Source organism: Tachyglossus aculeatus, chromosome 3 (genome assembly GCF_015852505.1).
Source record: "Tachyglossus aculeatus isolate mTacAcu1 chromosome 3, mTacAcu1.pri, whole genome shotgun sequence".
NCBI lineage: Eukaryota > Metazoa > Chordata > Mammalia > Monotremata > Tachyglossidae > Tachyglossus > Tachyglossus aculeatus.
In genome coordinates, this window is record NC_052068.1 from 21,422,678 (window position 1) to 21,446,965 (window position 24,288).

Consider the following 24,288-nt stretch of genomic DNA (forward strand, 5'->3'; position numbering starts at 1 on the left):
ATGGAGATTAAGATTGTGAGCCCCACGTGGGACAACCTGATCACCTTGTATCCCCCCAGCACTTAGAACAGTGCCCTGCACATAGTATAAGCACTTAAATACCACTATTATTATTATCATTATTATTATTTGGGGGCTTATAGCCTAAATAGGAAGGGGTAGGATTTAATCCCCATTTCTACAGAAGAGGAAATTGAAGACAGAGAATAATAATAATGATGGTATTTGTTAAACGCTTACTATGTACCAAGCACTGTTCTAAGCGCTGGGATAGATATAAGGTTATCAGGTTGTCCCTCATGGGGCTCCCCATCTTAATCCCTATTTTCCAGATGAGGGAACTGAGGCCCAGAGAAGTGAAGTGACTTGCCCAAAGTCACACAGCTGACCAGTGGTGGAGCCGGGATTCGAACCCACGACCTCTGACTTCCAAGCCCGGGCTCGTGACTTGCCCAAGGTCACACAAGGAGGCATGTGCTGGGACCCAGGCCCTCTGACTCCCAAGCCTGTGCTCCTTCTACTAAACCACACTGCTTCTCACCTATTATTATTCATTCATTCAATCGTATTTATTGAGCGCTTACTGTGTGCAGAGCACTGTACTAAGCGCTTGGGAAGTCCAAGTTGGCAACATATAGAGACGGTCCCTACCCAACAGCAGGCTCACAGTCTAGAAGGGGGAGACAGACAACAAAACATACTAACAAAATAAAATAAATAGGATAAATATGTACAAGGAAAATAGAGTAATCCATATGTACAACATATATACATATATTCAGGTGGATATACATACAATATATACATATTATTATGCAATTTATAGAGTCCTCTCCACCCACAGAGCTCCAAGCACTTCTCATACACAGTCTCCTGATTTCCCAACATTTCTTGGGGGTGAGTAAGAGGGAGAGGACTGAGGTGCTCAGTACACTCTACAACGCCCAAAACAAGTAATAGCGGAAGAACATCGGCTGGAACTGGGTGACTTGGTAGAAACGGCACATAACTGGGAGTGAGAATAATAATAATAATAATAATAATAATAATAATGATGATGTTGGCATTTGTTAAGCGCTTACTATGTGCAAAGCACCGTTCTAAGCGCTTGGGGGATACAAAGTGATCAAGTTGTCCCACGTGGGGCTCACAGTCTTAATCCCCATTTTACAGATGAGGTAACTGAGGCTCAGAGAAGTTACGTGACTTGCCCAAGGTTACACAGCAGACATGTGGCGGAGCCGGGATTCGAACCCATGACCTCGGACTCCAAAGCCCGTGCTCTTTCCACTGGGTTGTAGTCCTGGCTCTGCCACTTGTCTGCTGGGTGACCTTGGCCAAGTCATTTAACTTCTCTGTGCCTGAGTTCCTCACCTGTCCAATGGGGACCTCTCTCTCCCTGTTAGACTGTGACTCCCAAGTGGAACTGGGGCTGTTTTGATTGTAACAATAATAATAATAATAATAATGGTATTTGTTGAGCACTTACTATGTGCCAAGCACTGTTTTAATCAATCAATCAATCGTATTCATTGAGCGCTTACTGTGTGCAGAGCACTGTACTAAGCGCTTGCGAAGTACAAGTTGGCAACATATAGAGACAGTCCCTACCCATCAGTGGGCTCACAGTCTAAAAGACCCTCCTTTTAAGCACTGGGGCAATAATAATGATAATAATAATGGCATTTATTAAGTGCTTACTATGTTCCAAGCACTGTTCTAAGCACTAGGGAGGTTACAAGGTAATCAGGTTGTCCCACGGGGGGCTCACAGTCTTTATCCTCATTTTACAGCTGAGGTAACTGAGGCACAGAGTAGATAGGGTATACAAGGTATTCATTCATTCAATTGTATTTATTGAGCGCTTACTGTGTGCAGAGCACTGTACTAAGCGCTTGGGAAGTACAAGTTGGCAACATATAGAGACGGTCCCTACCCAACAGCGGGCTCACAGTCTAGATGGGGGAGAATCGGGTTGCCCACGTGGGGCTCACAGTCTTAATCCCCATTTTCAATCAATCAATCAATCGTATTTATTGAGCGCTTACTTTGTGCAGAGCACTGTACTAAGCGCTTGGGAAGTACAAGTTGGCAACATATAGAGGCAGTCCCTACCCAACAGCGGGCTCACAGTCTAAAAGGGGGAGACAGAGAACAAAACCAAACATACTAACAAAATAGAATAGAATAGATATATGTATTTTCCAGATGAGGTAACTGAGGCCCAGAGAAGTGAAGTGACTAGCCCAAAGCCACCCAGCTGATAAGTGGCGGAGCCGGGATTAGAACGCACGACCTCTGACTCCCAAGCCCGGGCTCTTTCCACTGAGCCAGGCTGCTTCCCTATCCTCAGTGCTTGGCACAGAGTAGGCATTTTCTAAATAGCGCAGTTATGATTCTGACCGTGCTGGGCTGGCACGGCGGCAGCGTGACAGGGATGGGGTGGCTCCGTTTGGCCAGCAGGGAAGCGGCTTGGGGGCCACCGTTCAGAAAGGAAGGCGTGTGCGGACAAGCCTGTTGATGCCTGGTTCTAGACACTCCTTTTTCTGTTCCGTCCAGCGCAGGGCTGCCTCTTCTCTGCAAAACCGCAGAACCTAAGCAGTCGTTCGCTTAGGTGGCCAACATGACTGGGTCCTGTCGCATGAAGCAAAAACTCCTCACCCTGGGCTTCCAGGCTGTCCATCCATCCCCTCGCCCCTTCCTACCTCACCTCCCTTGTCTCCTTCTCCAGCCCAGCCCGCACCCTCTGCCGCTGATCTCCTCACTGTACCTCGTTCTCGCCTGTCCCGCCATCGACCCTCGGCCCACGTCCTCCCCCGGGCCTGGCATGCCCCCAATCCCTCTGCCCCTCCGCCAAGCTAGCTCTCTTCCTCCCTTCAAGGCCCTGCTGAGCACTCACCTCCTCCAGGAGGCCTTCCCAGACTGAGCCCCTTCCTTCCTCTCCCCCTCGTCCCCCTCTCCATCCCCCCCGTCTTACCTCCTTCCCTTCCCCACAGCACCTGGATATATGTATATATGTTTGTACATATTTATTACTCTATTTATTTATTTATTTATTTTATTTGTACATATCTATTCTATTTATTTTATTTTGTTAGTATGTTTGGTTTTGTTCTCTGTCTCCCCCTCAGACTGTGAGCCCACTGTTGGGTAGAGACTGTCTCTATATGTTGCCAATTTGTACTTCCCAAGCACTCAGTACAGTGCTCTGCACATAGTAAGCACTCAATAAATGCGATTGATGATGATGATGATGATGTTTGTACGTATTTATTACTCCATTTATTTATTTATTTTATTTGTACAGAAGCAGCATGGCTCAGTGGAAGGAGCATGGGCTTTGGAGTCCGAGGTCATGGGTTCGAATCCCGGCTCCACCACATGTCTGCTGTGTGACCTTGGGCAAGTCACTTAACTTCTCTGAGCCTCAGTTCCCTCATCTGTAAAATGGGGATTAAGACTGTGAGCCCCACGTGGGACAACCTGATCACCTTGTATCCCCCCCAGCGCTTAGAACAGTGCTTTGCACATAGTGAACGCTTAACAAATGCCATTGTTATTATTATTATTTATTCTATTTATTTTATTTTGTTAATATGCTTTGTTTTGTTCTCTGTCTTCCCCTTCTAGACTGTGAGCCCACCATTGGGTAGGGACCGTCTCTATATGTTGCCAACTTGTACTTCCCAAGCGCTTAGTACAGTGCTCTGCACACAGTAAGCACTCAATAAATCAATCGTATTTATTTATTATTTATTTATAAATACGATTGAATGAATGAATCCACCAAGCCAGCTCTCTTCCTCCCTTCAAAGCCCTACTGAGAGCTCACCTCCTCCAGGAGGCCTTCCCAGTCTGAGCCCTTCCTTTTCCTAAGCTCCTCCTCCCTCCCTCTGCCCTACCCCCTTCCCCTCCCCACAGCACTTGTGTATATTTGTACATATTTATTACTCTATTTATTAATGATGTTTATCTATCTATAATTCTATTGATCTATTTTGATGCTACTGACGCCTGTCTACTTGTTTTGTTTTGTTGTCTGTCTCCCCCTTCTAGTCTGTGAGCCTACTGTTGGGTAGGGACTGTCTCTGTTGCCTTATTGTACTTTCCAAGCGCTTAGTACAGTGCTCTGCATACAGGAAGCACTCAATAAATACGACTGAATCAATGAATGAATGCTCTGCACACAGTAAGCGCTCAATAAATATGACTGACAATGAATGAATGGCTCGAAGCTCACACACTCATGGGCTTCAATTCATTCATTCAATCATATTTATTGAGCGCTTACTGTGTGCAGAGCACTGTACTAAGCGCTTGGGAAGTACAAGTTGGCAACATATAGAGACGGTCTCTACCCAACAGTGGGCCCTTTGAATCAGGGCACATTTAGGGCCCCTCACTTTGCCACTGTTTTTTTTTTTTATGGTTCTTGTTAAGTGCTTACTATGTGGCAGGCACTGTACTAAATGCTGGGATACAAGCTAATCAGATTGGATCCATTCCATCAATCAATCAATTGTATTTATTGAGTGCTTACTGTGTGCAGAGCACTGTACTAAGCGCTTGGGAAGTACAAATTGGCAACTTATAGACATATAACTGTCCCGCGAGGGCTCAGTCTTAATCCTCATTTTACAGACGAAGTAACAGGCTCAGAGAAGGGAACTGACTTGCCCAAGGTCACACAGAAGACAATGTATATATGTTTGTACGTATTTATTACTCTATTTATTTTATTTGTACATATTTATTCTATTTATTTTATTTTGTTAATATGTTTTGTTTTCTGTCTCCCCCTTCTAGACTGTGAGCCCGCTGTTTGGTAGGGACCGTCTCTAGATGTTGCCAAATTGTACTTCCCAAGCGCTTAGTACAGTGCACTGCACACGGTAAGCGCTCAATAAATACGATTGAATGAATGAATGAATGAACTCAGGTCCTTTCAACTCCCAGGCCCGTGTTCTATCCACTAGGCCAGGCTGCTTCTCATAGCAGCGCTTAGAACAGTGCTTTGCACATAGTAAGCGCTTAATAAATGCCATTAACAAAAAAAATAAAAACAAAAAACAGGAGGCCGTTCAAACAGGAGCAGGAAGCTGGGAAACGGTTTAATAAACTGATCAATCAATCAATCGTATTTATTGAGCGCTTACTGTGTGCAGAGCACTGTACTAAGCGCTTGGGAAGTACCAGTTGGCAAAATATAGAGGCAGTCCCCGGTGATCCTCTATCTACCCCACTACAACTGCCTTTATTCAGGCTTCCCATCTCCACCGTTCGTTCATTCAGTCGTATTTATTGAGCGCTTATCGTGTGCAGGACTGTACTAAGCACTTGGGGGAGTAGAGTAGAACAATAAACACACATTCCCCGTCCCCAGCGATCTTACAGTCTACCTCTCGGATGCCTCACCAGCTCCAGGAGCCCCTGGGATCCTGGGAGTTGCCCGGAAACGGGACACAGTGCTCCGCACATAGTAAGCGCTCAATAAATACAATTGATTGAATGGATGAAAAGTCTCCAGGCTTGGAAGTTGGCCAGGATCTGTGCACGTAAAGGACAGAAGAGCCCTCAGCATCGCACAGCGGAGGGAACGCTTGTCTGCTCTGTGACCTTGGAGCCACCCAATTTGTCCTTTCCTCAGCGCTTAGTACAGTGCCTGGCATATAGTAAGAGCTTAATATTATTATTATTATTATTCCATTCCAAATAACCCGGCAATCGGTCATTTCAAACGCCCTACCGTGCTGGCCGGAATTTCCGTGAGTCTTTTGGAAATAGGTTTCCTCAAAGAATTAGACTGTGAGCCCACTGTTGGGTAGGGACCGTCTCTCTATGTTGCCAACTTGGACCTCCCAAGCGCTTAGTACAGTGCTCTGCACACAGTGAGCGCTCAATAAATACGATTGATTGACTGATAGAGGCGGTCCCTACCCGACAGCCGGCTCACAGTCTAGAAGGGGGAGACGGACAACAAAACGAAACACATTAACAAAATAAATAGAATATGTACAAATAAAAATCAATCAATCAATCGTACTTATTGAGCGCTTACTGTGTGCAGAGCACTGTACTAAGCGCTTGGGAAGTACAAGTTAGCAACACATAGAGACAGTCCCTACCCAACAGTGGGCTCACAGTCTAAAAGGGGGAGACAGAGAACAAAACCAAACATACTAACAAAATAAAATGAATAGAATAGATATGTACAGGTAAAATAAATAAATAGAGTAATAAATAAATATGTTCAAACATACATACATATATACAGGTAAATATATATTTAAAAGATAAAAAGATAAATATTATCATCACTCTGACTGTGAGCTCCACGTAGGTCAGGAACGGCATCCAACCTGATTTGCTCAGATCCACCCCAGCGCTTAGTACAGTGCCCGGCACATAGTGAGCGCTTAACAACTACCATCATCGTTATTATTAGTAGTAGTGATAGTAGTAGCATTATCACTCTGACTCTGAGCCCCACATCAATCAATCAATCAATCGTATTTATTGAGCGCTTACTGTGTGCAGAGCACTGTACTAAGCGCTTGGGAAGTCCAAGTTGGCAACATATAGAGACAGTCCCTACCCAACAGTGGGCTCACAGTCTAAAAGGGGGAGACAGAGAACAAAACCAAATATACTAACAAAATAAAATAAATAGAATAGATATGTACAAGTAAAAATAATAAATAAATAAATAGAAAAAATATGGAACGCTTCACGAATTTGCGTGTCATCCTTGAGGGACTGCGTCCAACCCCATCTGCTCGGATCTCGTCTAGCGCTTAGTACAGTGTCCGGCACGTAGTGAGCGCTTAACTACCATCGTCATTATTATTATTTTTAGTATTATTATCACTTGGACTGTGAACCCCACATGGGACAGGGACTGCGCCCAACCTGCTTTTCTCAGATCCAGCCCAGCGCTTAGTACAGTGCACGGCACCTAGTGAGCGCTTAACTACCATCATCATCATAACTGGGAGCCCCGTGTGGGGCAACCTGATCACCCTGTCACCTCCCCAGCGCTTAGAACAGTGCTTTGCACATAGTAAGCGCTTAATAAATGCCATTATTATTATTATTATTATTATTATTATATGTTGCCAACTTGTACTTCCCAAGCGCTTAGTACAGTGCTCTGCACACAGTAAGCGCTCAATAAATATGATTGAATGAATTATGTACATATGTTTGTACATATTTATTACTCTATTTATTTTACTTGTACATATCTATTCTATTTATTTTATTTTATTTTGTTAGTATGTTTGGTTTTGTTCTCTGTCTCCCCCTTTTAGACTGTGAGCCCACTGTTGGGTAGGGACTGTCTCTCTATGTTGCCAACTTGGACTTCCCAAGCGCTTAGTACAGTGCTCTGCACATAGTAAGCGCTCAATAAATACGATTGATGATGATGATTAGATTTTATGGCATCCTCCATTCCCTTCTCCTGCCTGCACAGGAGCCCAAGTTCATGGAAAAAGAAGAGGGAGTACCCCGGTTTTCTCATCTCAGGGCAACCCACTCTGTAAATCCGATTTTCTTGGAGAAGCGGCATGTCTTAGTGGATACAGCCCGTGCCTGGGAGTAGGAAGGTTGTGGGTTCTAATCCCACCTCTACCACCTGTCTGCTGTGCGACCTTGGACAAGTCACGTCACTTCTCTGGGGCTCAGTTCCCTCATCTGTAAAATGGGGATTGAGACCGTGAGCCCCACGTGGGACAGGGACTCTCTCCAACCCGATTTGCTTCTATCTGCCCCGGCGCGTAGTACAGTGCCTGCCACAGAGTAAGCGCTTAACAAATGCCAGAATTATTATTATTGGGTCCACCCCAGAGCTCGGCGCAGTGTGTGGCACATAGTAAACGTTTAACTAATGCCATAATTATTACTGTATCCAACCCCAGTTCTCAGTGCAGTGCCTGGCACATAGTAAGCGCTTAAATGCCATAATTATTACTGTATTCATTCATTCATTCAGTCGTATTTATTGAGTACTTACTGTGTGCAGGGCACTATACTAAACACTTGGAAAGTACAATACAGCAATAATGAGAGACAATCCCTGCCCACAATGGGCTTAGAGTCTACAGTTTCTATTGCACCTATCCAAGGGCTCAGTACAGTGCCCGGTACACAGAAAGTGCTTAACAAATCAATCAATCAATCATATTTATTGAGCGCTTACTGTGTGCAGAGCACTGTACTAAGCGCTTGGGAAGTACAAGTTGGCAACATATAGAGACAGTCCCTACCCAACAGTGGGCTCACAGTCTAGAAGGGGGAGACAGAGAACAAAACCAAACATACTAACAAAATAAAATAAATAGAATAGATAGGTACAAGTAAAGTAAATAAATAAATAAATAGAGTAATAAATATGTACAAACATATGTACATATATACAGGTGCTGTGGGGAAGGGAAGGAGGTAAGGCGGTGGGGATGGAGAGGGGGCGAGGGGGAGAGGAAGGAAGGGGCTCAGTCTGGGAAGGCCTTCTGGAGGAAGTGAGCTCTCAGTAAGGCCTTGAATGCCATAATTATTATTATTGTAATAATGATAGCATTTATTAAGCGCTTACTATGTGCAAAGCGCTGTTCTAAGCGCTGGGGAGGTTACAAGGTGATCAGGTTGTCCCACGGGGGGCTTACAGTCTTAATCCCCATTTTACAGATGAGGTAACTGAGGCAGAGAGAAGTGAAGTGACTTGCCCAAAGTCACACAGCTGACAAGTGGCGGAGCCGGGATTTGAACCCATGACCTCTGACTCCAAAGCCCGGGCTCTTTCCACTGAGCCACGCTGCTTCCCACAATGTATTGTATTGTATGTATACAATGTATTGTATTCATCACTCAATTGTATTAGAGAAGCACTGTGGCTCAGTGGAAATAGCTTGGGCTTTGGAGTCAGAGGTCGTGGGTTCAAATCCCGGCTCCACCAGTTGTCAGCTGTGTGACTTTGGGCAAGCCACTTAACCTCTCTGGGCCTCAGTTCCCTCATCTGTAAAATGGGGGTTAAAACTGTGACCCCTCCGTGGGACAACCTGATCACCTTGTAACCTCCCCAGCACTTGGAACAGTGCAAAGCACATAGTAAGCGCTTAATAAATGCCATTATTATTATTGTATTTATTGGGTGCTTACTATTATTATTATTAATTATAGTGCACGGCACATAGTAAGCACTTAAATGCCATTATTATAATTATTATTATATAATTATTATATAATATAATAATAATAATAATCCATCTAGACCTGCGGGTGGGCTATAGAGGAGCCAGTCTGTTTCAGGCCGGGGGGCGGGGTGTGCATTAAGAAGCAGCGTGGCTCAGTGGAAAGAGCCCGGGCTTGGGAGTCAGAGGTTCTAACCCCGGCTCCACCACTCGTCTGCTGTGTGACTTTGGGCAAGTCACCTCACTTCTCTGTGCCTCAGTTCCCTCATCTGTAAAGTGGGGATTAAGACTGTGAGCCCCTCCTGGGGCAAACTGATTACCCTGTATCTACCCCAGTGTTTAAAACAGTGCTTGGCACATAGTAAGCGCTTAACAAATACCATTATTATTATTATTCTCTGTGCCTCAGTTACCTCCTCTGTAAAATGGGGGTGAAGACTGTGAGCCCCACGTGGGACAATTGATCACCTTGAACGCCCCCCCAGAGCTTAGAACAGGGCTTAGCACATAGTAAGCGCTTAAATACCATCATCATCTCCCCCTTGTAGACTGTAAGCCCGTTGTTGGGTAGGGACTGTCTCTATATGCTGCCGACTTGTACTTCCCAAGCGCTCAGTACAGTGCTGTGCATGTAGTAAGCACTCAATAAATATGATTGAATGAATGAATGAATGAATGAATGAAAAGCAGCTCCTCCAGCCCGCGGGATTTTACCCGCCAACTGTCAGCTGTGTGACTTTGGGCAAGTCACTTCACGTCTCTGGGCCTCAATTCCCTCATCTGTAAAATGGGGATGAAGCCTGGGAGCCCCCCGTGGGTCAACCTGATTCATTCATTCATTCAATCGTATTTATTGAGCGCTTACCGTGTGCAGAGCACTGTACTAAGCGCTTGGGAAGTACTAGTTGGCAACATACAGAGACGGTCTCTACCCAACAACGTACTCACAGTCTAGAAGGGGGAGACAGACAACAAAACGAAACATATTAACAAAATAAAATAAATAGAATAAATATGTACAAGTAAAATAGAGTAATAAATCTGTACAAGCATATATCATATATACAGGTGCTGTGGGGAGGGGAAGGAGGTAAGGCGGGGGGGATGGGGAGGAGGGGGAGAGGAAGGATTGGGGGAGAGGAATCTGATCACCTTGTAGCCGCCCCAGCGCTTAGAACAGTGTTTCGCACATAGTAAGAGCTGAACAGATGCCATTATTATTTATAAAATGGGGATTAAGACAGTGAGCCCCTTGTGGGACAACCTGATCACCCTGTATCCCCCCGAGCGCTTAGAACAGTGCTTGGCACATAGTAAGCGCTTAACAACAAGCAGCATGGCTCGGTGGAAAAAGCCCGGGCTTTGGAGTCAGGGGTCATGGGTTCGAATCCTAGCTCCACCAATTGTCAGCTGTGTGACTTTGGGCAAGTCACTTAATTCATTCAATCGTATTTAGTGAGCGCTTACTGTGTGCAGAGCACTGTACTCAGCGCTTGGGAAGTCCAAGATGGCAACATCTAGAGACGGTCCCTACCCAGCAGCGGGCTCACAGTCTAGAAGGGGGAGACCGACAACAAAACAGAACATATTAACAAAATAAAATAAATAAGTACAGTGCTCTGCACATAGTAAGCGCTCAATAAATACGATTGATGAAATAGAATAAATATGTACAAATAAAATAGAGTAATAAATCTGTACAAACATATATACATATATACAGCTGCTGTGGGGAGGGGTTAGCAGGTAAGGTGAACATATTAACAAAATAAAATAAATAGAACAAATATGTACAAGTAAAATAAATAGAGTAATAAATACGTACAAACATATATACATATATACAGGCGCTTCTCTGGGCCTCAGTTCCCTATATGTAAAATGGGGATTAATCAATCAATCAATCTTATTTGTTGAGCGCTTACTTTGTACTAAGCGCTTGGGAAGTCCAAGTTGGCAACATATAGAGACAGTCCCTACCCAACAGTGGGCTCACAGTCTAAAAGCGGGAGACAGACAACAAAACCAAACATACTAACAAAATAAAATTAATAGAGTTTATTTATTATATAAATATATAACATATTATTTATAGAATAAATATATTTATTATATTTATATATTATATTATATTATTTATAGAATAAGTAGATTAAGAAATAGAATAAATAGATTAAGACTGAGTCTAGAAGGGGGAGACAGACAACAAAACATATTAACAAAATAAAATAAATAGAATAAATATGTACAAGTATTATATTGTAATAGATTAACCTTGCAACCTTCCCAGCGCTTAGAACAGTGTTTGGCACATAGTAAGCGCTTAATAAATGCCATTGTTATTATTATTATCATTATTATTACAAATAGAAATATATATAAACACGCACGCACCGGGGAAGAGTCGGTGGGCCACCTACCTGGTTGCAGAGAGGCTGCTCTCCCGCACCTGAGAAGCTCCAAGCGCTTAGTACAGTGCTCTGCACCAATTAAGCGCTCTAATGAATGAATAAATAGGATTGATTGACTGAATGAATGACTGCGGCCGCCGGGCTGTCCGCCAGCCAATCAGAGGCGGCCGCTCCACCCCAACCGAACGTGCACACTTCGGCCGTCCAATCAGCGATCGCATCTCCGGGAGGGGGCGTGTCCTTCCTCCCCGCCCCTTTCCCTCCGCCCCGCGGGGAGGCACGTGGCGCCGAAGGGGTTGACGTCATTGGGGAGCGCGGAGCGGATTGGCTGGAGCGGAGAAAGGGGGCGTGGCCCGGGCTTCCTTCGTCTCCTTCCCGCCGGCTGCGGCAGGGGGCGCTGCGGGGAGAGGTGCTGGCGTCCCGCCAAAACGCCTCAGCGCGTCTCCTCACGAGGAGGCCTCTGGTTCCTCAGGCGCCTCTCCTTTCCAAACGCGCTTATCACAGTGCTTGGCCTGTAGTAAGCGCCTAACAAACACCATTAGTATCATTATTAATAAACACCGAGCTCACGTCGCCGGTTTATCCCGGTGGTGGTGACAGAAACGAGGGTTTGGCCTCTCCCAAAACTGCCCTCGCAATGGGAGAAAACATGGTCTCCTTCACTCTGAGCCCTCAGCGCTGAGGAAAACATTCATTCAGTCATTCAGTCATTCATTCAATCGTATTTATTGAGCACCTACTGTGTGCAGAGCACTGTACTAAGCGCCTGGGAAGTACAAGTTGGCAACATATCGTATTTATTGAGCGCTCACTGTGTGCAGGGCACTGTGCTGAGCGCTTGGGAAGTACAGGTTGGAAAACATCATCATTATTATTAAAATGCAAACTCTCCTTAGGGTCTGCTAAGACCGTTTGTATCCTTCAGCCTTCACCATAAAAAGAGGAAGTCACAGAAATACTGTGAGTCCTAGCCAACATATTCCTTGAGGACCGGGTCCGCAAATGATTTATTCTGACGACAGCTGTCAATCAATCAATCATATTTATTGAGCACTTACTGTGTGCAGAGCACTGTACTAAGAGCTTGGGAAGTACAAGTTGGCAACATATAGAGACGGTCCCTACCCAACAGTGGGCTCACAGTCTGAAAGGGGGAGACAGAGAACAAAACCAAACACACTTAACAAAATAAAATAAATAGAATAGATATGTACAAGTTAAATAAATAAATAAATAAATGGAGTAATAAATATGTACAAACATATATACATATATACAGGTGCTGTGGGGAAGGGAAGGAGGTAAAATGGGGGGGATGGAGAAGGGGACGAGGGGGAGAGGAAGGAAGGGGCTCAGTCTGGGAAGGCCTCCTGGAGGAGGTGAGCTCTCAGTAGGGCCTTGAAGGGAGGAAGAGAGTTAGCTTGGCGGATCATATTTATTGAGCGCTTACTGTGTGCAGGGCACTGTACTAAGCGCTTGGGAAGTACAGGTTGGAAAGCATCATCATTATTATTAAAATGCAAAGTCTCCTTAGGGTCTGCTAAGACCGTCTGTATCCTTCAGCCTTCACCTTAAAAAGAGGACGTCACAGAAATACTGTGAGTCCTAGCCAACATATTCCTCGAGAACCGGGTCCGCAAATGATTTATTCTGACGACTTGACAGCTGTCCACATGTTTTGTTGTCTGTCTCCCCCTTCTAGACTGTGAGCCCGTTGTTGGGTAGGGATCATCTCTATATGTCGCCAACTTGTATTTCCCAAGAGCTTAGTACAGTGCTCTGCACACAGTAAGCACTCAATAAATACGATTGAATGAATGAATGAATGAAAAGTCCATCTTGGGAGTCGAAGAAACGAATCAATGTTGGGAGTCAGAGAAACACCTGAAAATCCAGAAAACGTAGATTTCTGGGGGGAATGTAGTCTAGACTTTTCTTCTAGAAGCGCAAGAGTCCTTTGCCTCTAGTGTGCTTAGGGCAAATCACTTGACAAAAATAATAATAATGGTACTTGTTAAGCTCTTACCCTTCTAGACTGTGAGCCCGCTGTTGGGTAGGGACCATCTTTATATGTTGCCAACTTGTACTTCCCGAGCGCTTAGTCCAATGCTCTGCATACAGTAAGCGCTCAATAAATACGATCGAATGAATGAACAAACACCATTATTATCATTATTAATAAACACCGAGCTCACGTCGCCGGTTTCTCCCATTGGCGGTGACGGAGCCAAGGGCTTGGCCTCTCCCAAAACTGCCCTCGCAATGGGAGAAAACATGGCCTCCGTCACTATGCGCCCACAGCGCTGAGGAAAACATCATTATTATTATTAAAATGCAAAGTCTCCTTAGGGTCTGCTAAGACCGTTTGTATCCTTCAGCCTTCACCTTAAAAAGAGGAAGTCACAGAAATACTGTGAGTCCTAGCCAACATATTCCTTGAGAACCGGGACCGCAAATGATTTATTCTGACGACTTGACAGCTGTCCACATGTTTTGTTGTCTGTCTCCCCCTTCTAGACTGTGAGCCCGTTGTTGGGTAGGGATCATCTCTATATGTCGCCAGCTTATACTTCCCAAGCGCTTAGTACAGTGCTCTGCACACAGTAAGCGCTCAATAAATACGATTGAATGAATGAATGAATGAATGAAAAGTCCATCTCAGGAGTCGAAGAAACGAATCAATGTTGGGAGTCAGAGAAACACCTGAAAATCCAGAAAACGTAGATTTCTGGGGGGGAACGTAGTCTAGACTTTTCTTCTAGAAGCGCAAGAGTCCTTTGCCTCTAGTGTGCTTAGGGCAAATCACTTGACAAAATAATAATAATGGTACTTGTTAAGCTCTTACCCTTCTAGACTGTGAGCCCGCTGTTGGGTAGGGACCGTCTCTATATGTTGCCAACGTGTACTTCCCAAGTTCTTAGTCCAATGCTCTGCACACAGTAAGCGCTCAATAAATACGATTGAATGAATGAATAATAATAATGATGATGGCATTTATTAAGCGCTTACTATGTGCAAAGCACTATTCTAAGTGCCAGGGAGGCACAAGGTGATTAGTTTGTCCCACGAGGGGCTCACAGTCTTCATCCCCATTTTACAGGTGAGGGAACTGAGGCACAGAGAAGTCAAGTCACTTGCCCAAAGTCACACAGCTGACAATTGGCAGAGTGGTATTCGAACCCATGACCTCTGACTCCAAAGCCCATGCACGTTCCACTGAGCCATGCTGCTTCTCTAGAATGAACATGCCAAGCACTGTTCTAAGCACTGCCTTCTGTGGCTTAGAGGCAAAGGAACAGCCTTGAAAGGCTGGAGACCTGGGTTCTAATGCTGCCTTGGGTATGAGAGTTAAAAAAAATTGTAAATGCACAGGAGGGTTTAGAATAACTCATGTAGGAGTGCCAAAATAAAATTTTAGACTTGTCAGCGCGGCTCAGTGGAAAGAGCATGGGCTTTGGAGTCAGAGATCGAGGGTTCAAATCCCGGCTCCGCCACTTGTCAGCTGTGTGACTTTGGGCAAGCCACTTAACTTCTCTGTGCCTCAGTTCCCTCATCTGTAAAATGGGGATTAAGACTGTGAGCCCCCCGTGGGACAACCTGATCACCTTGTAACCTCCCCGCGCTTAGAACAGTGATTTGCCCATAGTAAGCGCTTAATAAATGCCATCATTATTCATCTTAGAACAGCACTTTGTACATAGTAAGCACTTAACAAATACCATTATTATTATTATTATATAAGTTAATCAGGTTGGACCCAGTCCCTGTCCCACATGGGGCTCACCCGCTTAGTCCCCATTTTACAGGTGAGGGAACTGAGGCCCAGAAAAGTGAAGTGACTTGCGCAAGGTCACACAGCAGACATGCGGCAGAGCCGGGATTAGAATCCAGGTCCTTCTGACCGCCAGTCCCGTGCTCTTATCTATTAAGCCTCGCTGCTTCTGCTGTGCCTCGCTTTGCTCATCTGTAACATGAGAATTAAAGACTTGCTCCTTCTCCCCCTTCCCATGTGGGACCGACTCTGCGTATTTTATATCTACCTCAGTGCTTAGTGCAGAGCTTGGCACATTATTAGTCCCTAAGTACCACCATTTATTATTATTATTAGTGTTATTTTTATGTTATCATTCTCCGGGCTTAGCAAACTGTTTTGCTAAAGTGGAAGATGGTTCAGGCTTTCCAAATACAGGGGAGGAGTACCCCCAAACCAACAAGTTGAAGGAAGTCTATAAGCGGACAGGTTTGCGAATGGCTTGAGGTTCTCAGGAAGTCTGAATAACGCTCCAAACTCCAAAAAACAACATGCAGGAAGGAACTAGGAACCCGTGGTTTCTTGGACAACTGTGACTAAGAGAGAGCAAGAAACAACGAGTGCTTAGCAATCGTTTTACCAAGTACATGACTGCATGTTTTCTAACCCGATGAAACTCTTTCTTTGTGATTCAATGTTTCTGACCCAGGAATAAGCTAAGGACAAGATGAACTGGTAGCCCTGGCAGCTCGGGGGTTTGCTGAGGCAATGACGTGGGCTACTCACTGGAGATGCCATGGGAGTGGTGACGTTGAATGAAATAATAATAATAATAATAATGTTGGCATTTGTTAAGCGCTTACTATATGCAAAGCACTGTTCTAAGCGCTGGGGGGGGATACAAAGTGATCAGGTTGTCCCACGTGGGGCTCACAGTCTTAATCCCCATTTTACAGCTGAGGTAACTGAGGCTCAGAGAAGTTAAGTGACTTGCCCAAGATCACACAGCAGACACGTGGCAGAGGCAGGATTCGAACCCATGACCTCTGACTCCAAAGCCCGGGCTCTTTCCGCTGAGCCACGCTGCTTCTCGAAATAGCAAGGCTGGGCTGTGGGCACCAGTCAATCAATCAGTAGCAGTAACAATAATAATAATAATGATGGTATTTGTTAGGCGCTTACTATGTGCTAGGCACGGCTGGGCTGTGGGCACCAGTCAATCGGTCAGTAGCAGTAACAATAATAATAATAATAATAATAATAATAATAATAATAATGATGGTATTTGTTAGGCACATACTATGTGCCAGGCACTGTACTAAGCGCTGGGGTGGACACGAGAAAATCGGGTTTAGTGAACACCTACTGTGGACAGAGCGCTGTACTAAGAAGCAGCGTGGCTCAATGGAAACAGCACGGGCTTTGGAGTCAGAGGTCATGGGTTCTAATCCCGAATCCACCACTTGTCTGCTGTGTGACTTTGGGCAAGTCACTTAACCTCTCTATGCCTCAGTTACCTCATCTGTAAAATGGGGATGAAGACTGTGAGCCCCACGTGGGACAACCTAATCACCTTGTATCCCCCGCCAGCACTTAGAACATTGGTTCGCACATAGTAAGTGCTTAACAAATATCATCATTATCATTATTTATTCAAGTACAATAGAGTTAATGAGCCCAAACCCTACCCTCAAGGCGTTTACAGGCTAGTAGGGGAGACTAGATACCAATTGAGAAGCAGCATGGCCTAGTGGAAAAAGTGTGGGCTTGGGAGTCAAAGGATCTGGGTTCTAATCCCTGCTCTGCCAATTGCTTGTTGTGTGACCTTGGGCAAATCACTTAACTTCAAATTCATTCAGTCGTATTTATTGAGCGCTTACTGTGTGCAGAGCACTGTACTAAGCACTTGGGAAGTACAAATCGGCATCATATAGAGACGGTCCCTACCCAACAGCGGGCTCACAGTCTAGAAGGGGGAGACAGACAACAAAACAAAACATGTGGACGGGTGTCAAATACTATTGACTGACTCTGTGCCTCAGCTTCCTCTGTAAAAGGAGGATTAAATCCCTGTTCACTCTCCTAGTTAGACTTTGAGGCCCCATGCAGGACAGGGATTGTGCCCCACTTGATTAACTTATACTTACCCCAGGGCTTGGAACAGTGTTTGACATATAGTAAGAGCTTTGACAAAAACTATAAAAAATTCCAGGCAGGAAAAGAGAATGGAAAGATGGATATGTGGAGGAGCAAGGGGTAAATAAAAATGTTCTGAAGTGTCAGAGCATGTTGCGAGTATATAAGTGTCGAAGAAGCACAAAAGCTGCAGCATGGCATAGTGAAAGGGGCACGGACCTGGGACTCAGAAAACCTGAGCTCTAATCTTGGCTATTTATTTTATTTGTACATGTTTATTCTATTTATTTTATTCTGTTAATATGTTTTGTTTTGTTCTCTGTCTCCCCCTTCTAGACTGTGAGCCCACTGTTGGGTAGGGACCGTCTCTATATGTTGCCAACTTGATTGAATGAATGAATGTTGCCAACTTGTACTTCCCAAGTGCTCTGCACACAGTAAGAGCTCAATAAATACGATTGATTGATTGATTGAATGAATGAATTGCTTGCTTTGTGATCTTGGTTAAGTCATTTCTCTGTATCTGTTTCATTCATTCATTCATTCATTTAGAAGTATTTATTGAGCACTTACTGCGTGCGGAGCACTGTACTAAACTTGGGAAGTACAAGGCGGCAACATATAGAGGCGGTCCCTACCCAACAACAGGCTCACAGTCTAGAAGGGGGAGACAGACAACAAAACAAAACATTTAGACAGGTGTCAAAACCGTCAGAACAAATAGAATTAAAGCTAAATGCACATCATTAACGAAATAAATAGAATAGTAAATATGTACGAGTAAAATAAATAGAGTAATAGGTCTGTACGAATATATACAAGTGCTGTGGGGAGGGGAAGGAGGTAGGGTGGGGGGGATGGGGAGGAGGAGAGGAAAAAGGGGGCTCGGTCTGGGAAGGCCTCCTGGAGGAGGTGAGATCTTAGTAGGGCTTTGAAGGGAGGAAGGGAGCTGACTTGGTGGATGTGCGGAAGGAGGGCATTCCAGGCCAGGGGAAGGACGTGGGCCAGGGGTCAGCGGTGGGACAGGCGAGAACGAGGCCCGGTGAGGAGGTGAGCGGCCACAGAGGAGCGGAGGGTGAGGGCTGGGCTGGAGAAGGACAGAAGGGAGGTGAGGTAGGAGGGGGTGAGGGGATGGACAGCCTGGAAGCCCAGGGTGAGGAGTTTTTGCTTGATTCATAGGTTGACAGGCAGCCACGGGAGATTTTTGAGGAAGGGAGTAACAGAGCGTTTCTGTACAAAGTTAATTAATTAATTAATTCATTCAGTCATATTTATTGAGCGCTTACTGTGTGCAGAGTACTGTACTAAGTGCTTGGGAAGTCCAAATTGGCAACATAATCTGGGTAGCAGAGTGAAATATAGACTGAAGTGAAGTATAGAAGGACAGATAATGAAGTTTCTTCATCTGTAAAATGGGGATTAAATATCTGTTCTCCTTCCCCCTCAGATTATGAGCCCCACGTGGGACAGGGACTGTGTCCATCCTCAGAAACTTGTATCTGTGAGCTTGACACGTAGTAAGCCCTTAACAGATATCAAAATGAATCCCCCTCCCCATCCCCCCCGCCTTACCTCCTTCCCTTCCCCACAGCACCTGTATATATGTATATATGTCTGGACGTATTTATTACTCTATTTATTTATTTATTTTACTTGTACATATTCTATTTATTTTATTTTGTTAATATGTTTTGTTTTGTTCTCTGTCTCCCCCTTCTAGACTGTGAGCCCACTGTTGGGTAGGGACCGTCTCTATACGTTGCCAACTTGTACTTCCCAAGCACTTAGTACAGTGCTCTGCGCACAGTAAGCGCTCAATAAATGCGATTGAATGAATGAATGAATGAATAAATAAAAAGTGTTCATTCATTCATTCAATCGTATTTATTGAGCGTATTTATTGTACTAAGCACTTGGGCACTGAGGTGATAGTTGAAAGACTGAATTGGAGAAAAGAGCTGGGGCAGCCGCCTCACATTCATTCATTCAATTGTATTTATGAGCACTTACTGTGTGCAGAGCACTGTACTCAGTGCTTGGGAGAGCCCAAGCTTTTAGACTGTGAGCCCACTTTTTAGACTGTGAGCCCACTGTTGGGTAGGGACTGTCTCTGTATGTTGCCAACTTGTACTTCCCAAGCGCTTAGTACAGTGCTCTGCACACAGTAAGCACTCAATAAATACGATTGATTGATTGATTGAGAGTTCGGTGCAACAGTAATAAACACTTATTGTACTGAGAGCGATTAATCAATCAATGGTATTTGTTGAGTGCTAGCTGTGTCCAGAACTGCACTAAGCGCTTGGGAGAATAGAATGCAATAGAGTTAGTAGACATCATCATCATCATCATCAATCATATTTATTGAGCGCTTACTATGTGCAGAGCACTGTACTAAGCGCTTGGGAGAATAGAATGCAATAGAGTTAGTAGACATGATCCCTGCCCACAAGGAGCTTATAGTCAATTATATTTATTGAGCACTTGTAGACAGAGCCCTGGTAGAGTACAATATAACAGAGTTGGTAGGGAAGTTCTCTGCCCACAACGAGCTTACAGTCTAGAGGAGTGTAAATTACAGATAGGTTCATAAGTGCTGTGGGACTAAGGATGGGGGGAATAGCAAATGTTTAAAAAGTTCAGATGCAAGGGCATTTCCCACTTCGTATTCATCAATCGTATTTATTGAGCGCTTACTGTGTGCAGAGCACTGTACTGGGCTGCACACAGAGTGCTAGTAGGAAGCTCTAAGTAACCCAGGAGTTCCTGGTTACAGTGGGGCGTCCCTGAATAGGGGTTTTGTTTTGTTGTAATGGTACTTGTTAAGCACTTATGTGGCAGCCACTGTACTGAGCACCAGGGTAGATACCAGTCAATCAGGTTGGTCACAGTCCCTGTCCCACGTGGGGCTCACAGTCTTAATCCCCATTTGACAAATGAGATAGCTGAAGCACAGAGAAGTTAAAAGTGACTTTCCCAAGGTAACACAGCGGGCAAGTGGCAAAACCAGATTTAGATTCTAGGTCCTTCTGACTCCAATCAATCAATCAATCGTATTTATTGAGTGCTTACTGTGTGCAGAGCACTGTACTAAGCGCTTGGGAAGTCCAAGTTGGCAACATATAGAGACAGTCCCTACCCAACGGTGGGTTCACAGTCTAAAAGGGGGAGACGGAGAACAAAACCAAACATACTAACAAAATAAAATAAATAGAATAGATATGTACAAGTAAAATAAATAAATAAATGAATAACTAGAGTAATTAATATGTACAGACCTGTGCTTTACTCACTAGGCAACCTGGAGATACTTGTACATTGGGTCCTGATGACTTAGGAGCTAGAGTGGTAGCATGGTCTAATGGATAGAGCACGGCCCTGGGAGTCAGAAGGACCTGGGTTCTAATCCTGGCTCCACCACTTGTCTGCTGTGTGACCTTGGGCAAGTCACTTTATTTCTCTGGGCCTCAGTTACCTTATCAGGTAAAGAACGGGGATTAAGACTGTGAGTCCCATGTGGGGCAGGAACTGTGTCCAACCTGATTAGCTTGTATCTACCCCAGTTCCTAGCACATAGTCAGAGCTTAACAGACACCACAATTATCATTATTATTATCATACCTTTAAAGCCTTGGAATAATAATAATAATAATGGTATTTGTTCAGTCCCTGGCACAGATATCACAATTATCATTATTACTATCATACCTCTAAAGCCTTGGAATAATAATAATAATAACGGTATTTGTTAAGCACTTACTATGTGCAAAGCACTGTTCGGATACAAGGTGATCAGGTTGTCCCACGTGGGGCTCACAGTCTTAATCCCCATTTTACAGATGAGGTAACTGAGGCACAGAGAAGTGAAGCGACTTGCCCAAAGCCACACAGCTGACAATTGGCGGAGCCGGGATTTGAACCCGTGACCTCTGACTCCAAAGCCCGGGCTCTTTCCACTGAGCCACATTGCTTCTCCATGGCTCTGAGATTCCACTGGGGCGGTGAATTGGGGCAAATTGTTCGTCTTCAGTAGGGCACCAGAGATGACACCTACCCGAAATACGTCAGAGCCCAAGTTGTGGCTTTATAGGGATCTGGCCCCGGCTCGGGAAATCGCCTGTTGCCTTGGTGGTTTTAAATTCAGACTTGAAAAAAAAGTCCTTGAGGTTCACTCCTCTCTCGGTATTCTGTGAATCACCACCACCACCACCACCAAAGGCATTGATGGACTGAATCACCCATTTGCGCACAGTGCTCTCCTGGGCCCTCTTCCAGCAAGTCTGACAGAGTTCCTGCCTTCTAGGAGCTTATAATATTAACCAGACAATCCTGACACGGAGCAGGAGGCTCAGACGTGGACTAACGTGAAGGGCTCCCCCGAAATATGGAACAAACTTGTCAAGCAATAAGCTATTCACATTTGTTGGGATGGGAAAAAAAAAACAACCCCTTATTTAAAAAGAAAAAAAAAAAAGCCTTGCAGGAAGTTTCTTAACCAAGGCAGCCTGATTTTCATTCCGGCAAAAATCTCAACCAGTTCTTCTTGTTGTAGGTTAAAAGCTGTCGCGCTCCGGCAAAAATCTCAACCGGTTCTTTTTGTTGTAGGTTAAAAGCTGTCACGCTCCGGCAAAAATCTCAACCAGTTCTTTTTGTTGTAGGTTAAAAGCTGTCGCGCGCCGGCAAAAATCTCAACCAGTTCTTTTTGTTGTAGGTTAAAAGCTGTCTGTCTGAACCTGATGGGCAGAGATTTTTCAGCAACGATTACATAGTGGAAAGAGCCTGGGTTTGGGAGTCAGAGGATGTGGGTTCTAATCCCAGCTCTGCCACTTGTCTGCTGGGTGACCTTGGGTAAACGGCTTAACTTCTCGGTACGTCAGTTACCTCATCTGTAAAATGGGGATTAAGATTGTGAGCCCCACATGAGACAATCTGATCACTTGTATCTTCCCCAGGGCTTAGAACAGTGCTTTGCACATAGTAAGTGCTTAACAAATACCAAAATCATTATTATTATTATTATCTGACCACACCCCAAGTCTGCTTTCAGCTCCCACCCATGTTTGGCTTCTCCAGGAAAAGAAGGAGCCAGTGGAGGGAGTTTGTCCATTCTGGAGGATGGGAGACCCCACTCCATTCCTCCCTTCCCTTGTCTTGTCTTATGCCGTTGAGTTGTTTCCGACCCATAGCGGCACCACGGACACACCTCTCCCAGGACGTCCTGCTCTCCATCTGTAATCGTTCTGGTTGTGGTAGAGGTTTCTTGGTAAAAGTATGGAAGTGGTTTCATTCATTCATTCAATCGTATTTATTGAGCACTCACTGTGTGCAGAGCACTGTACTAAACGCTTGGAAAGTACAATTCGGCAACATATAGAGACAGCCCCTACCCAACAACGGGAGGAGACAGACAACGAAACAAAACAAGTAGACAGTGTCAATGCCATCACAATAAATATAATTATGGATATAGACACATCATTAATAAAATTGAAAGAGTAAAAATATGTACAAATATAAACAAGTGCTGAGGGGAGGGGAGGGGGTAGGGCAGAGGGAGGGATTGGGGGTGATGGGAGGAGAGGAGGAGCAGAGGATAAGGGGGGGCTCAGTCTGGGAAGGCCTCCTGGAGGAGGCGAGCTCTCAGTAGGGCTTTGAAGGGAGGAAGAAAGCTAGTTTGGTGGATGTGTGGAGGGAGGCAATTCAGGCCAGAGGTAGGACGTGGGCTGGGGGGTCGACGGCGGGACAGGCGAGAACGAGGCCCAGTGAGGAGGTTAGCGGCAGCTAATACTTTACAATGGTAAAGTGGTTTACCATTGCCGCCTTCCTTTTGTTTTGTTAGTATGTTTGATTTTGTTCTCTGTCTCCCCCTTTTAGACTGTGAGCCCACTGTTGGGTAGGGACCGTCTCTATATGTTGCCAACTTGTACTTCCCAAGCGCTTAGTACAGTGCTTTGCACACAGTAAGCGCTCAATAAATACGATTGATGATGATGATAAACTCGAGTCTCCATCCTCGATTCTCTGCCATGCTGCTGCTGCCCAGCACAATAAATATGATTGAATGAATGAATGAGCAGGTGAGTTTTGATTTGTAGCAGATTGCCTTCCACTCGCAAGCCACTGGCCAAGCTAGGAATGGAATGGACAGGCCTCTGCTTCACTCTCCCTCCCGTAGCCGAGACGGGTAGAGGACTGGAAACTCTCCAGGTGCCACCCTGAGAGGGGAATCCCTTCCCTAGCACCACCCAAAGACAAGGGAAGCATCCCAGCCTAGTGGATAGAGCAAGGGTCAGGGGTCAAAAGGACCTGGATTTTAATCCTGACTCCATCACTTGCCTGCTGTATGGCCTTGGACGAGCCACTTCACTTCTCTGGGCTCTAGTTACCTCTTCTGAAAAAGATGAACAAATAAAGAAACGAAAAAGATGCAAGTGCATGGTCATTGTGGCTACTGCTAACGCAGCGGCTCTTTCTGTGATGCACTGCTGCCATGGAGGGCTTGGTGAATAATTATTATTAGTAGTAATAGTAGTATTTGTTAAGTGCTTATTATTATGGGGAAGCAGCGTGGCTTAGTGGAAAGAGCCCGGGCTTTGGAGTCAGAGGTCATCAGTTCAAATCCCGACTCCGCCACTTGTCAGCTGTGTGACTTTGGGCAAGTCACTTCACTTCTCTGGGCCTCAGTTCCCTCATCTGTAAAACGGGGATCAAGACTGTGAGCCCCACGTGGGACAACCTGATCACCTTGTAAACTCCCCAGCGCTTAGAACAGTGCTTTGCACATAGTAAGCGCTTAACAAAT

At 45.0% G+C, this 24,288-nt stretch overlaps 1 protein-coding gene and 1 non-coding gene across 2 annotated transcripts in view; both read right to left on the reverse strand.

The window, feature by feature from the left end:
* The window catches only part of AVPI1 (arginine vasopressin induced 1), a 35,891-nt gene extending 24,216 nt beyond the window's left edge, over positions 1–11,675 (reverse strand). The window contains exon 1 of the mRNA XM_038744172.1: positions 11,609–11,675. The gene's annotated coding sequence lies outside the window, so the exon portion shown is untranslated. The remainder of the gene's footprint in view (positions 1–11,608) is intronic.
* An 11,898-nt stretch (positions 11,676–23,573) lies between these two features.
* Positions 23,574–23,711, reverse strand: LOC119926294. The gene has a single exon (XR_005450182.1). It is a non-coding gene; the product is annotated as a small nucleolar RNA SNORA7 (small nucleolar RNA).
* Positions 23,712–24,288: the final 577 nt, after the last annotated feature.